Source organism: Microtus ochrogaster, linkage group LG4, assembly GCF_000317375.1.
Source record: "Microtus ochrogaster isolate Prairie Vole_2 linkage group LG4, MicOch1.0, whole genome shotgun sequence".
Taxonomy (NCBI): domain Eukaryota; kingdom Metazoa; phylum Chordata; class Mammalia; order Rodentia; family Cricetidae; genus Microtus; species Microtus ochrogaster.
Genome location: NC_022030.1, coordinates 2,987,116 through 3,002,207, shown reverse-complemented (window position 1 = coordinate 3,002,207; position 15,092 = coordinate 2,987,116).

The following is a 15,092-nucleotide window of genomic DNA, read 5'->3' as shown; positions in this document are numbered from 1 at the left end:
TCTTATTTTAAGAATAAGATTACCATAAATTATTGGAGTGATCCAATGTAATCTTAAAGGTCCATAGAATGTAAAGGGGTACAGAAGAAAAGCTCAGGGAAGGTTATACCAGAAGGATTCCCAGTCCTGCTATTGTTTTAAAGAGAAGTGGTTGCAGACAGTCTATAGAAGCTAGCAAAGGTTCAGAAAAGGATTCTCCTCCAGGCCTCCCAAAACAAATATTGACTTTGATCCATGAGATCTGTACTGAACTTTTGATGACAAAGTGGTATTGTGTTAAATTATAAATTTGTTATAGTCTATTATAGCAAAATATAAGATCTATACATCTCATTTTCATAATTTTTAATAGCTAGGTTTACAAGTTTGAACAAGGAAGACCAGCAAGATAACTTAGTAGGTAAAGGCACTTGCCACCACACCTTATAAACTGAGTTTACTCCCCAAGACTTTCATGGTAGAAGGTGAGACCTGAGCCTGTAAGTTGTCCTCTGGCTCTCATGACACAATACATTAGTACCCACCCAAAACACATAAAAATAAATGAATATAATAAAATTACTTATAGTATAAAGGTTATCAGATTATGTGAAACAGCATTGCTACAGAGTAATATGACAGGGACCACAAATATTATATAGTATACACATTCACACACATGCATATTCATATCTATATCTATATAAATCTCAACATTAATAAAAGTCAAAAAAGCCCACTATAGCTGCACAAGCCTGTAATCCTAACACTCAGGAGGCCAAGATAGAAAGATCAAGAGGTCATGGTTAGTTGGGCAACATTTCAAGATTATATTCTCCATCCTACAAAGATGAATACGTAAAATAAAATCAAAAAGGGAATACATTTTAAGCATCCTTTTTTTGGTTCAATATATCCAAGTATTTGTGTTGTACTATTTAAATGGAAAAATATTAGTGAGAAATTTTACAGCCATTTTTCATTAAAATGTTTGCTGTAAGTTTCACGCTTAAAATATCTCTAGAGGCTCTTTCAGAGTGTCGAGTAGTCAGAGTAGGTAGTGGTTAGCTTATATCAAAAGATTCCCAGGAAAGCCCTGGTACAATTGTAAGATGATAGCATCCTGTCCATAATGCCCCTTATCTAGTTTCCCTCCGTTGAGGAAACCACCTACTTTCCTGCTTTTCCCTTCACAGCCCACATGAAAATCCATTCTGATCAGACAGCCCAGCACTGGAGTTCCCAAAGTGGCACTTAGCAGAGCCTGCGGCATCAGTTCCTCTGAGCCTCTGACTCCTTTTTGTTACCTCCCTTTCAAGTCAGCATTGAGTCTTTGTACACTTCAAATGCAACAGCTTGTTAAGGAATTGTGCAATGCTCGGTTTGGTAAAGACATCATTTAAAGCATTTGCTTTAAAAGCTAAAATTCTTTTGCTTTTGAAAGTCATGTATGCCAGGGAAAAGGAGTGTTTCATATTTAAAACAAGTTGTTTATAGATTTCCAAACACTGGTTGTCAACGGTATATGTTCTGTCTGAAAAGAATGAATGAGGTGTGCAAAAAGACAGGGGAAAATTGAGGCAGACAGACTGTGAGAAATTCCTATCAATTCCTATCATCTTCTTTGGGGGGGGGGGGTGGAGACATGGTTTCTCTGTAGCTTTGGAGCCTGTCCTGGAACTAGCTCTTGTAGACATGGTTGGCCTCAAACTCACAGAGATCTACCTGCCTCTGAGTCCCATATGCTGGGATTAAAGGTATGCGCCACCACCACCCGGCTCTAGCATCATCTCCTTAAGCATGATAAAAAAGATTTTAAAAATAATATTTTGAGCCGGGCGGTGGTGGCTCACACCTTTAATCCCAGCACTCGGGAGGCAGAGGCAGGCGGATCTCTGGGAATTCAAGGCCAGCCTAGTCTAAGAGAGCTAGTTTCAGGACAGGAACCAAAAAGCTACGGAGAAACCCTGTCTCGAAAAATCAAAAAAAAAAATAGTATTTTGAGTTTCTAATAAAGATAATGGATGGGTAGTTTTATTCTGAGAACCTTGAGTGAAAACCATATTTTGACTAAGTTATATATTTCATTTATATCTTCTTTTAAAGCCAAGAAGTATCGTGATTTCCTGAAGTTGGGCAGACTACAGTCAAAACTAAACGTGGAAATGAAAATCAGTATAAAAAGGAAAATTCCAGGATAATTGATTGATGTTGTAAGGCCTGATAGTTTTTCCTATCATGGCAGACAAATGTAAATACAGTTACCTGATACCATGATAGCTCATACTCACTTAGTGAATCACTGCCTTCCCAAAGGAACAAAAATATACAATTATTAGCTTCCCAGAAACTGGATATAATGTTGGCAAATCCGATAAAATGTTACTTTGTAAGGGTGTTACTTGATATTTCAAATACAGAAGCAATTGTAAACATTGTCTTTGGCCTTCTGTCCACAAGGCTGGGTATCACCTAAGCTTCTGGCAAATTAAGTGAGAAACAGCAATGGCTGGGGTTGTGGAGTGGGCTCATGGGCCACTTGGGTGCCTGGTCAGACTCTGGAATATTGAAATTCCTTGCTCTATGGGTCTCTGAAGACTGCTACAATGAAGTACCACAGACCTTAAAATGACAGAAATGTACTGCCTTGGGTCTTTAGGCTTGGAAGCTCAACACCATGGCTTGAAATAAGACTATGTTCCCTATAAAGCCTACAGGGGAGAGTTTTTTGCTTTTTCCTGGCTTCTAGATGCTTATGGTGACATAACCTCACTGTGTCTTCCTTGCACCTCAAGTGGCTTTCTCCTCTTGCTTCTGCATCTACAAATGGCCATCTTCTTATAAGGACTTTAGTTACATGGAATGAGAAACCATTCAATACTCAACATCTTTATTGAGTGTTGCCTCTACCTGATGAAGTACATCTACAAGAACCTTATTTCCACATTCATTCTGGGGGTTCAGATTTTATATTTCTGGTAGCACTGGTAGCAGGGGTTAGGATGAGGATTGAATAAAATAGTTATGAGCAAGGTGGTACAGTGGTTAGAGAAATGGATTCTTAATTTTTATTATCCTTGATGAAGCCAGATATATATAAATCCTGCCTTCATTCCTGAGCTGTGATAAAAGCTCCTTCTTTCCCTGTCACTATTTTGTTTCTGTCTAATGGACATAACAGTAAGTTACCTTAGGAGATCTATGGCAAGGGAGTGAAATTCCTAAACAATACCCACCCACATTAGAGCTCTAAGTCTGGGAATTATCTATTTTACCATAAACAAAAATGTATTATCTCATATAAAATTATTTATTTCACTATTAAAAATGAGAGAACAAAAATTCTCTTATTTTAGATCCTACACTTTAAGACTAGTTTTAATGTGTTATATCACTCAGATGGGGGGAAATTAGGTCACAGTATTCTTTTGAAAAATATGTTTGTTAGGTAGTTTTTGGTTTTTTTAATCCTAATAGCTCTTTCCTTTCAAATATGAAGCCTTGTTTCTCACAGAGACAGAGTGTGTTGTCTTTCTAACTATTTTGTTGTTTGTTGTTATTGTTGTTGTTATTTTCACTCTTTATGGTATCGTTCTTTTTCTTTCAAAACTGACTCTTGCAATGTTGTTTAAGAAATACAAACAGACATGTGTGGAAACATCTTGTCATGCCTATTATATGACCAGAGTTGTCACTTGTCTCATGGCTACAACAAAATAACTGGCAGGAATAGCCTAAGGGAGGAGGGCTTTTATTGGGCTCATGGTTGGGGACAAGGTCCATTGTAGCAAAGAGGGTAAGGGAATTGGAGCATGAGGCATTTGGTGATCACAGTAAACCCACAGAAAAGGAGCAGAGAGCGTGGAGTGGTGGTGATGAGCTTGTCTCTCCTCTTTACTTGGCCCGAGATGCATCCTTGGAATGGTATGTCCATCCTTAGCCTGCCTACATCAACTGACTATAGATAACTCCTCAAATACATGCCTACAGGTATACCTTCTAGGTGTTTCTAGATCCCATAAAAGTGACAATCAACATAAAAACTATGGTGTCTTTCAAAAGCCTTAAGCAATATATTGACCTGGTTATTTCATTTATTTTTTAAATATTCTAAGTATATAAATCAAATGCAAGATTTTGCTATGATGACTTTTAAGTATCATAATCATGTCCATAATACACTAGGAAACATTATTTTGACAGAAAGATTTTAAAAATCGTGATAGATTAATATGATCAAGTATGTACTCAAACTCCAAAAATAGCATGCAAGGTGATCTTTGGCAATAAAATGAAAGCATCATTAGCAGGTAACATGCGGAGGAAAAACTACAACTACAGAGTATTCTACAACCTAATGCAGTGATCCAAATGCTCTACATATGGTGTGCAGTATGGTAGAGCTACCCATCAATGACAACCAACCAAAGTGAAATAAGGGTCACCAGAGGAGCTTCATTTTAAAAGGCATTTTATTTTTCACTAGTTAAGATCATCCTATATGGCTCATGGCTTCCATAAAGAACAGTGAAGGTCTACAGTATCTCCTATTATTCCTGTCCCTTCTTTCTTCTCAGGCCTCCCTCTGCCCTTGTCACCCCTCAGAACTCACATCACGTGTAATAGCCCTTCTTCTGTTCGTTTATTCTCTACTCGCTGTGATCCTCTCTCAGGATATAGCCAACCTAATGAGTGACCCCTTCATTACGTGGTGAGATCTACGGGGCTGCGGGCTGAGGACTTTGAATACTCCTCATCCAAAGTGCTAGGCAGCAGAAATCTCTGGGACTTCAGGCATTTCTCAGATTTGGGGATATTTACATATATATAATGAAGATATCTTGAGTTAAGACTCAATGCAAAACTTAAGATTGACTTAGTTTCGTGTGAAACTTATTCACATAGCTTAAGGATAATTTCTAGTATATCTGTATTTCCACAGTGGCCTGCCACATGAGAGGAGTTGTGAATTTTCCCAATTGTGGCATGACATTGTTGTTTAAAATGTTTTAGATTCTGAAACACTTCAAGATGTGTGTGTGTGTGTGTGTGTGTTATACAAATGTGTGTACATGTATTGTTACACAAAGGCCAGAAGACATCAAGTGTCCTGTTCTATAACTCTCTTATTCCTTTGAGACTGGGTCTCTCACTGAACCTGGAGCTGAGCTGGTGGCCAGAAATCCCCAAATGACACTCTGCCTCCCTACAGTGCTGGGGTTCAAGATATGCACTTGACTAGTCCAGGCCTTCTATATGGGTTCGGGGATCAAAATGAGGTCCTTATACTTGCTGGGCAAGAGCTTTGGTGAACTGTGCCGTCTCTCCAGTCTTCAAATGTGTGTTTTTCCAGGTTAGGAATGTTTAACTAGTACTCATTCATAAGTATTAGGAATTTTGTCGGTGGAGTTTTTCCGTGTCTCTCGGAAGCCACTCCCAAATAACCAGACAGAGATTTATTATTAATTATTAATTATAAATGCTCAGCCAATAGCTTAGGCTTGTCTCTAGCCAGCACTTACAACTAAATTAACCCATTTCTATTCATCTATGTGCTGCCCTGAGGCTCGTTTACCTCATCTATGAACTTCCCCATTGCTGCTTCCACATCTGGTTCAAGACTCCGCAGACTCCACCTTTCTTCTTCCCAGCATTCTCTCTGCTCCAAAAGTCCTGCCTAGCAGCTGACCAACCAGCTTTTTATTAACAATGAAAACAACACATTTTCTGGGTGTATAGAAGGATTATTCCACAGCAGCATTTTACCAAAATTTGAGGTATTATTAAAGTTTCATTAGAATTTTAATATGTTGATGTGACCATGAGAGCACCGAATTAAACGATTTTTGTACCAGGCTATAGGAGACCTTCCATACACACATCTGACAACACTGAGGATTGCTTTGAGCACAAGCGCTTTAAGTGAGGCCAGTGAAGTACTATAAACTGCAGCATTGGGCTAAGGGTCTTAACTGGTTCCAGTAATTCTACTGTTGATTCTTGAGGAATTTTGACAGGATGACACACTGTTTGACTTCTGCCTCCCAAGTTGAATATCTTTATTCCTTTTTTTCTCTAATTGCTCCACATAAAATTCCCGAAGCCTAGCCAATGGGAGACAGAGAGCGCCTTTTCTATCCAGGACTTCTAATGAGAAAAGTTTTAAGTCCTTCACTACTAAGGGCAAGACACACAGATTTGCCAAAAGACTGCAACATGGTCATCTTTACAAGATGCTGCTTGGCTAGCTCATCGTTTTTCAACACTAAATGCCAGTCCTTATGCCGAGAAAGTTCTCTCATAGCCATATTTTATTCGGAGAGCTTTTTATAATAAAAGAGTGTTGGACTGGGTCAAGCTGAATTACTTCCAGGTCATTAGCTGCTGCTAACAGCAACTAGCATTGAGCTTTGCACAGTCAATAGTTTAATGAGTGTTTGCTGAGTTAAACATACCCGGAAACAACAAACCCTAAAAACCTAGAATCACATATCAAGACACATTCTTTGAATAAATTACCCTTCGATATTTATTTTTGAAAGAGCTGGCTTTCCCTCCCCATCTTCCACACAAGCCATAGAATTCATAAAATAATATAAATAATCAGCTACATTAAATAAAATTTAAATTTGGAAAAGACCGACCCTGACACCTGGTGCTGTTAGTAAATATAGTTGTCTAAGAACATTCCTGAACTTTAACTGGCTTCATCAAAGGGAAGACTGGGAACACAAAACCCCTGTCTGAGACCTTCTGTATGGGAGATCTGTTGCCTCCTTAGCAGCCCAGGCCAAATATAAAAGGTTCCTCGACAGCTTGATATTGAATTTGAAGATCACAGGGCGTCCTCTAATTAGCTCACTTGATCTATGCTTTTGAAGTCTATCAACAGAAGAGAAACATTCTGCAGAGGGGCTCTGTGCTTCCAGCAGAGGTCTATATTTTCCCTCCTGAGTACATCTGTGGTATTTCTTGCCAGGTCTGATGGCCCCAGGTACGCTGTTTTCCTTTCGGGCATCTTAATTGGACTTTGCTGATGAAAAAAAAAAAAAAGTCTACAAGGAACACGCAGTACAAAATAATATTTGTCTCTGATGTGGTAGAAATAGAAAATTACACAAACAATTTGGGAATTATAGGTTCATCCCCACTGGGGTGAAGAGTTATGGACCGTTTCTCACCCTCAATTATCTACTGGTTCCCAGCTGTGCAGGAGCCAAATACTTGGTTTCTGTGCATGTTTCTCTGACTTTTCCTGCCCAGGACTGAACGCTCAAGAATGCCAGCCGGGAACAACACTGGCCAGGTTTGTGGTGAATACCTTTGAGGGCAATATTATATGTTTACATGTAACTCATAATTAATCGCTAAACTTCCTTTTCGAAAATAAAAACACATTTCAGGGTATATTTTACTGTCTGGGGGCAAGAAATGACAGGAAAAGAAGGGAAGGGAGGCAAGCAAATGTGTGTGTTGAAGGGGGGTGATTGAAAACATTTGACTTGGCTTGAAATAAAAGTACATATTTCACACATATTTTTAAAACAACCCCAGAGGACAGCTTGACTTCGAACCCACTGAACAGGAAGGTATTTACTGTTGGAATGCTTGCTGAGCCCTTCCAAAACACACATTCTTAATACCCCCAGGCTATCAAAAAAGAGTGGGGGTGAAAATATTTAATTTATATGCTCAATCATGCTTCCCGCTTCAACCCCCCCAGCCCCAAGCACACACTGCCAACTGTGTTTTTCAAATGTCCTGAAAAAGGATAGGAAATGGTTTCATCCCCCTGACCCCCTTTGTTGACCCAGCTGTACATTTTACCTCGCTTTATAGCTCACCTGGCTTGAAGACCAAAGGAGGAAGAAAAAGGTAAAGATGGATGTTAAACACTCGTGGTGGCTGTGGCTAGAAAAGAATCTGGGTGGAGGAATGTTGGCTGTGGTGTGTATATCAAGGGCACAAGGGTGTGGAGCAGGCCTTGCCTTAGCCTTCAAAATGTGTGCATTCAGTAGCAGGTATTCAAAACAGGTCCAAGGGGGCCTCGCAAGGAAAAGAGTTTTCTCAGTATCAGATGAGGGGCTGAAAACACCTGAATCTTATAAGATTTCCAAAGAACACTGCTAGTTCTTTCAAGAGGAACTTTAAAGCATTTTGAGGGGGAGGAATAAAAAAGACTGAAATAATTTAGATTCTAATCCAAGCAAAAGTTTCCCTCCACACACACTTTAACTTCACTGGAGTGCTTCATAACTTGTGTTGATATGCAAGCTATATCTTCCAGATGAATTGAGTTCCAGGTGGGGGTGCTTTCCATAGCATATCTGCTTCCTCCCTGGTATATTTTAGTTTCTGGTGAATGCTGAGTCAATGAGCAATAAACCATTTGAAAGAGAATCTGAAGCCAAATGGAAATCCAGCAGGTTTGAAGTTCAGATTTTAAAACTCTTGAATCCAATCTAATGTTGCCAGAAAGTTGACCACACCCTCTGGAAATCCATCTCAAGAAAGGATTTGTAATTGAGTGGTTTGTTTTAAATACCGAAGGATAAAATCTGTAAAGATCTCGACTCCAATAAGTATTTCACCATTGTGCCTCTAGCTACAAAGCTGTAGTTCAAGTTTCCTTCCACAGCAGAACAACACCCCAGCACAACACCATCCTCGGGCATTCTCTCTGCCAACAAGGGCTTTACAGTCCTTTAATGTCTGGGAAACTAGTCCACATTAAACTTAACACAGGACAATAAGCCACTTTGACCATGATGTGCAAGCACCCATGTGCTCAGGGATATGGCGCCTGTGTCTTTTGTCAAACTAGCTCTCAGAGATTAGGAATGAGAAATGGGATAACATCACTTTTTACATTTTAGTTTGAAAAATCTTCAGATGCTGCTCAGACATAGTTGGACCATGTTGATGCTCGGCAATCTTGCAGGAGTCCACATTATTAATTTTTATCCTTATAACACACAATCACTAGAGATTCTTTTAAGAGAGGTCAAGAGAAAGGAGATTGCTGATATGGTTTAGGATTCAGTTGAGGAAATCATAAGCTCTGCAGCACATTCCCAGCTTCACACTGGCCACCCGCAATTATGATTAAGACTGTTGCTTGTCTGGCTCTTTTCAGCAGTGAGATAAATATGGCGTCATGATCCAACATCCCAGCCTAATGTGATGCTGGCACCATCTTCTTTTACTTACGCTGCCTTCAAATAAATGAACAAGACAAATGAATTATTCTATAAACCATAAAGAAATGATTGTTACAAAATGTACAGGAACAATTCCCTGTCTAAGTTTACATCTCCTAATACTACAGCATTGCCGTATTGGATCCAGCTACTTGTGTGTTATGTCAACCAGTGTGCTTGTAAAGAACTAAGTGTCAGTGGAGAAACATGTAGTCTTTTCTAATTTCTATTATATAGCTGCCCCAATTTTGGTCAACCTCAAGGTAGTATGTTGAACATTGATATAAATGAACCCAGCACATACCTCAAACCAGCCTACCACAGTCCCAGCAGCATGTACATCTCAAGTGTACCTTCACTGTTGAAGATTTGTGTTCTATACTGAGTGAGGATCAAGCCAAAGAAGCCTGAGGCCTGAAACCAGAGGCCCTGGGATCGACTGTGGACAAGCACTACACCTTGGACGCCTCATTGACCTTTCTGCCCTTCCTCTTCCTGTTCCTCCTTCTGGATCTCCTCTGCCCAGACTTCACATAGCAAGGTGTGTGTCTCCCTGGGCTGGCTTCATAGACCCTGCTGCCTTCTTCCCTTTTAGTGTTTGTGTTTTTCCCTCCAGCTCCTCTTTCTCTAAGCCCAACCCCTTTCCAGTAAGGACTCATACTACACCTCACTCAGACTGTGACTGCCACAGATGGCCTCCCCAGTTCAGTCCCCAGTTCTCATCCTCTGCCACGCCCCTCTCACCTAAGGTCATCAGTTACTCATTCACGTTGGGCATTTTTGTTATACTCCATGCATTTTGTTGAGGTAAAAATCTCTTTACCGGGATAGAAAAATCTATAGCTTGCCCTTTTTCCATTTCCTCTTTCGTCTAAGCTTAGAGCCCTTTGCCTTACTGCAGTATATGCTGGTAGAAAATAGCAGGCTCTTTACCTAAAATGTTTACTTCTGATATTTTTAAATATGAAGATCACTTTAAAGCTAAGAAAGTACTCAAGCCCTTCCATACACAAGCATACTTCCAATGTCCTTACTATTGGATAACTAAAACTACCCTATTTTGGAGAATTGTTGATATGATTTGTATTTTTTGGATCACAGCCTCTTGCACATCTGAAACTGACTCTATGCATGGCTGAATTAGTGGCATGTGTGACAGCTAGTTTGTTGTCAGTACATATAAGGACAGAGTATGGTCAGCTATGGTTATTGGATGTTGGTCTTACTCCAAACAGTTAGCTCATAACCACTAAGTGATCTTCATTCAACCAGACCCTTACAACACAGCAATGGGAGGGATTTCTCTGAAGCCCACATTTGATTAGTCTGTAGATATAAATTGACTTAAGCTGTCTACTATTTCCCCACCAATAAAAATAGAATGCCAACTTGATTGCCTAAGACTTCAAAGGCCTGTATGAGCTAACCCCTACATGACTTTTTGGCTCTTCTTCTGGCCCTAAGATGTTCTAGACTCCAGAAGATTCCTTGTTCTCTTTCACCAGCAAGTGACTAACCTTTTATCGTCATTACTCTTAATTTTATATAACTCTGCTTCAAAGAGTCCTTCTGTAATAAGTAGGTTTAAACAGTCATCCAGGTACTTTGTTTAATTTACTCTATTTTTTCCACATAGCAATTGTATGCTTTCATATATTTATATTTATATATTTAATTTTAATATAAATAATAAAATAAATATTATTTAAAATAATAAGTACAGTACTATATGTGATATAATAATAAGTATGTGATCTTTTTGATTTTAATTTTACAGGGGATTACAGTTAAGAGTTTGAATCTCAGAAGAGACTTGGAACTTTATGTTTTTAATAAGTTTGAGACTGTTATAGACTATGGGGACTTTTGAAGTTGGATTGAGTGTATTTTGGCATTATGACATGGCTACAAGTTTTTGGAGGCCAGGGAGTGAAATGTGGTGGTTTGGAAGAAAATGACCCCCAAAAGAAGTGACACTAATGGAAAGTATGAATTTATTGTAGTGGGTGTGGCCTTGTTGGGGGAAGTGTGTCACTGTGGAGGTGGGCTTTGAGGCCTCATATATACTCAAATAATGACCAGGGAGATAGAAAATTCCCTGTTACCTGCAAGACATAGAACTCTCAGCTCCTCTCCAGCACCATCTGCCTGCTTGCGGCTGCATTCCACCTCTGGAAACTAAACCTCTGAAACTATCAGCCACCCAATTAAATAATTTCCTTTGTAAGAGCTATTGTGGTTATGGTGTCTCTTCACAGCAATAGAAATCCTATCTAAGACAGAGAAAGCATGCATAAATATATAAATAGTATTGATTTAAATAGTAAAATAAGTAAGTATAATTAATTACATAATAAATAATAATTAATAAATTAAAATATAACTTATTTTCTTCGTATATTTTAGGTAATTTTTATTTATTTATGTACTTTTAAATATATTTATATTTTATATAAGCACTTATATATATGACCTCATGAAAGCATAAAATTTATCCTATCTTTTTCATCATTGGATGCTTATAGCACCTGATATGCAAAATACTTATTTTAGTCTCTATAGAAACAAAGCAATGATGTATGTGTTGTTGTTTGTTCCTTTCAACGCATCTTTGAAATTCATCCCATCTATATAGCACACTACATTAAATGGTATTTCCTCTGAAACCTAACAAATCATTATCCCCACCCGACAATTTGAAACCCATAAGAATAGTTTCTACATTGCAAAGTCTGCCTGGTGGTTTCTATGGCCAGTTACTATTTCCCCACTATTAATGGTCACATAATCTACCTTCTGAGGCTCGAGTCCTGACGCCAGCAGGATTCACAAATCAAGCACCTCATTCTGAAGTGATAAGGTACTTACCGTCAAATCCACTGGCTGGAGCCTGGAATTGTAGCATCTGCAGTACCCATAACACAGCATATGGACTGATTCCTGTCTAGTTGCTATAGTAAACAAATGTCAGGAGAAAGAACAAGAATTACTTTATATTAATGTGTTACAGTGGTAAGACAGTGAGGGCTCACTCAACCTAGAAGAATTGAGATCAAAGTCATGAAAGCTCTTGGATAAGAAACATTACATGTCTAGTCAGGTGCCGAGGAGGTGATCATTTACTAAAACGCCTGCTACACAAGCATGAGGCCCTGAGTTTGGATACCCAGCAACTACACAAAAGCCTAGCACAGGCTTCTTAAAACAGCCTTATCAGGAGCCAGGCACAGGCAGGTCCTCGAAGCTTATTGGCCAACCACCCTAGCCAAATAAATGAACTCCAAGTTCAGAGAGAAACCATGTCTTAAGAAATAGAGTGGAGGGGCCTGGAGAGTCAGCTCAGTGGTTAAGAGCACTGACTGCTCTTCCAAAGAACCTGGGTTCCCAGCACCCACATGGCAGCTCACAACTGTCTGTAACTCCAGTTCCAGGGGATCCAACACCCTCACACAGAGTATATGCATACAACACTAGCGCACACGAAATAAATGAATGGATGGATGAAATAGAATGGAGAGTAATCAAAAAGGATGCCCTGTGTTGACCTCTGGGTCTTCACCTGCATATGCACACGCGAGTGCACATGCACATACCCACACATCTAAATGCATAGAACACCCACATTCACACACAAATATGCACACATATAAAAGAATGTCTACTCATTCCACTGACTTGGCCTTTGATGAAACGACTTTGGAAGAAGACAAGTTCCTCTCTAGCGCTCATTGTATCACTGGCAAAAAAAACTAAGGATAAATCATATCATAAAATGTGTTTCATAATAAATGTGAACTGTCCAACTGGTCTGGCTACTACAGACATCAAATGGCTGCCAAACCGTGACAATAGAGACTAAGAATTTGGCAATAGCAACCAATCCATGTGAACTGACAAGAGAGAACATTAACGGAAATGAGAAGAAAGAAAAGACACAAACAGAAAAAGAGCATCACGAAGCAACACTTTGGGTGCTATTTCATTGACTGCGCATTTCCCCAAAACACGGGACCAACTGTAACTTTAGTTATGGCTTTTCTCTTACTCAGCTTGGTTGGGGGAGCAGAAGTCTGTGCATGCCAGCATGTACTTGTGGGAAAAAAGAGGACAAATTGCAGAAATTAGCTGATTCTTTCCACCACGTGGGTCCTGGGGATCAAACTCAAGCCACCAGGGCTGCGCCTTTACCCACTGAGCCACCTTGCCAGCCCACAGTCATCTCCTTGTTTGTAGTCTCCATATGTAGGGATGCTGTGTTTGGAACTGAAGAGCTAGAGGTTGCTCAGCCTTTTAGGAGATGGGGTCAGGTGGAAGGAAGTGAAGCCACTAGGGCCAATCCCGTAATAGGTAAATTCTGCTCCCACACCTCTTCTCTTTCTCTTGTTCCCACTGCCTACTTCTTAGCTGCCATAAGTAAACAGCTTGGTCCATCTCATGTCTCTGCCATGATGTTCTGCTTCACGGCAGCTCCAAAACAACAAGGAACCAAGTTGTGACCACGTGACTCACAGGCTAAAGGTAGATTTTTGGAGGTAGGGCATTTAATCACAGCACAGGATTCTAATGGCAAAATAACTGGAATCATTTGACAAATCGCTAGAGAACTGAATACATACAACCCATTCCGTATGTGTGTGACTCTTAACCAGGAGTTTCATTCTCAGAGACTGAAGAGTGCACCTGCTGAAAGTAATGAAAGGGATCGTTTGACTCCAACGAGATGCAGTCTGCATTTTAAGGCATTTATGCTGTGAAATATAATTCACACTCCGTCGAAGTAGACAACCTTAAATTGCTATGGCCACTGTGAGACACACAGATAGAGAAAAGCAGGGAGCATTTTGTGCTCATTCCAGCATTAAGAGTGCTGGCTAAAACCATGTCAGTTGATACTCACATTCTTCCCCAGACTACTGCCTGTGCTGTTCAGAAAGTCACCTGCACGTGCCCAGAGACCCCCTCACTTTATGCATCTCAAGGCTTGAGGAACATCGTATGAATACCGTCACCACAGGAAGTGAAACTGTGATCTATTAGGAGGAAAGGAGGACTATAGGATTTGACGCCTTCTTCCTATAAGAAACTATGATCTATTACAAAACTCAGAGTATAATATCTCAAGAAGCCTTTCTAGAATAACCTCTCTTTCTGTTCATGTCTTAATAGCCGGAACTGGAACGCAGAACCAGACGCTGAGGGTGAAATTTTGATTTCCTGACTGTGCAGGAGGGGGAAGCAGAGGAAAGGGAGGCTAGAAACAGTCCAAGACTTTTTCCACCTTAATTTCTGGCACAAACCAAAGTACTCTGAGTTGTGAAGAAACATGGGAATGTAAAGTTACAGAAGCAAAATCATGGATATGGAAGGACAATAATTGCTCCATAAGCAGTGTGATACATACTTCCAAAATAAGAGGACGTCTTTATATACCTAACATATTACAGAGAAAGGTCCCTAAGTATATAAGGGGAAGAAAGTGCCTTTGCTTGCCTTCTACTGCTATGATAAAGACAATGACCAAAAGTAACTGGGATTGAGAGAGTTTATTTCAATTTATTCTTCCATATCACAGTCCATCACTGAGAGAAGTCATGGCAGGAGCTCAAGGAAAAACATGGAGGCAGGAACTGAGGCTGAAATGCTCTCTACTAGCTTGCTTTTCCTGACTTGCTCAGTTTGTTTCATTTTGCTGGTTTGGTTTACTGGATGTTTTCTGTGTGTGTTTGGGGAAGGGGCTTGTTTGTTTACTTGTGAGTGTGGTTTTTGTTTGTTTGTTCATTTGTTTGTTTGTTGTTTGTTTGTTTGTTTGAGATGTGGACTCTTTATGTAGCCTTGCCTGGTGTGGAACTTGCTGTGTAGACCGGGCTGGTCTCAAATATCAGACATTCACATTTCTCTGCCTTTCAAAGGCTA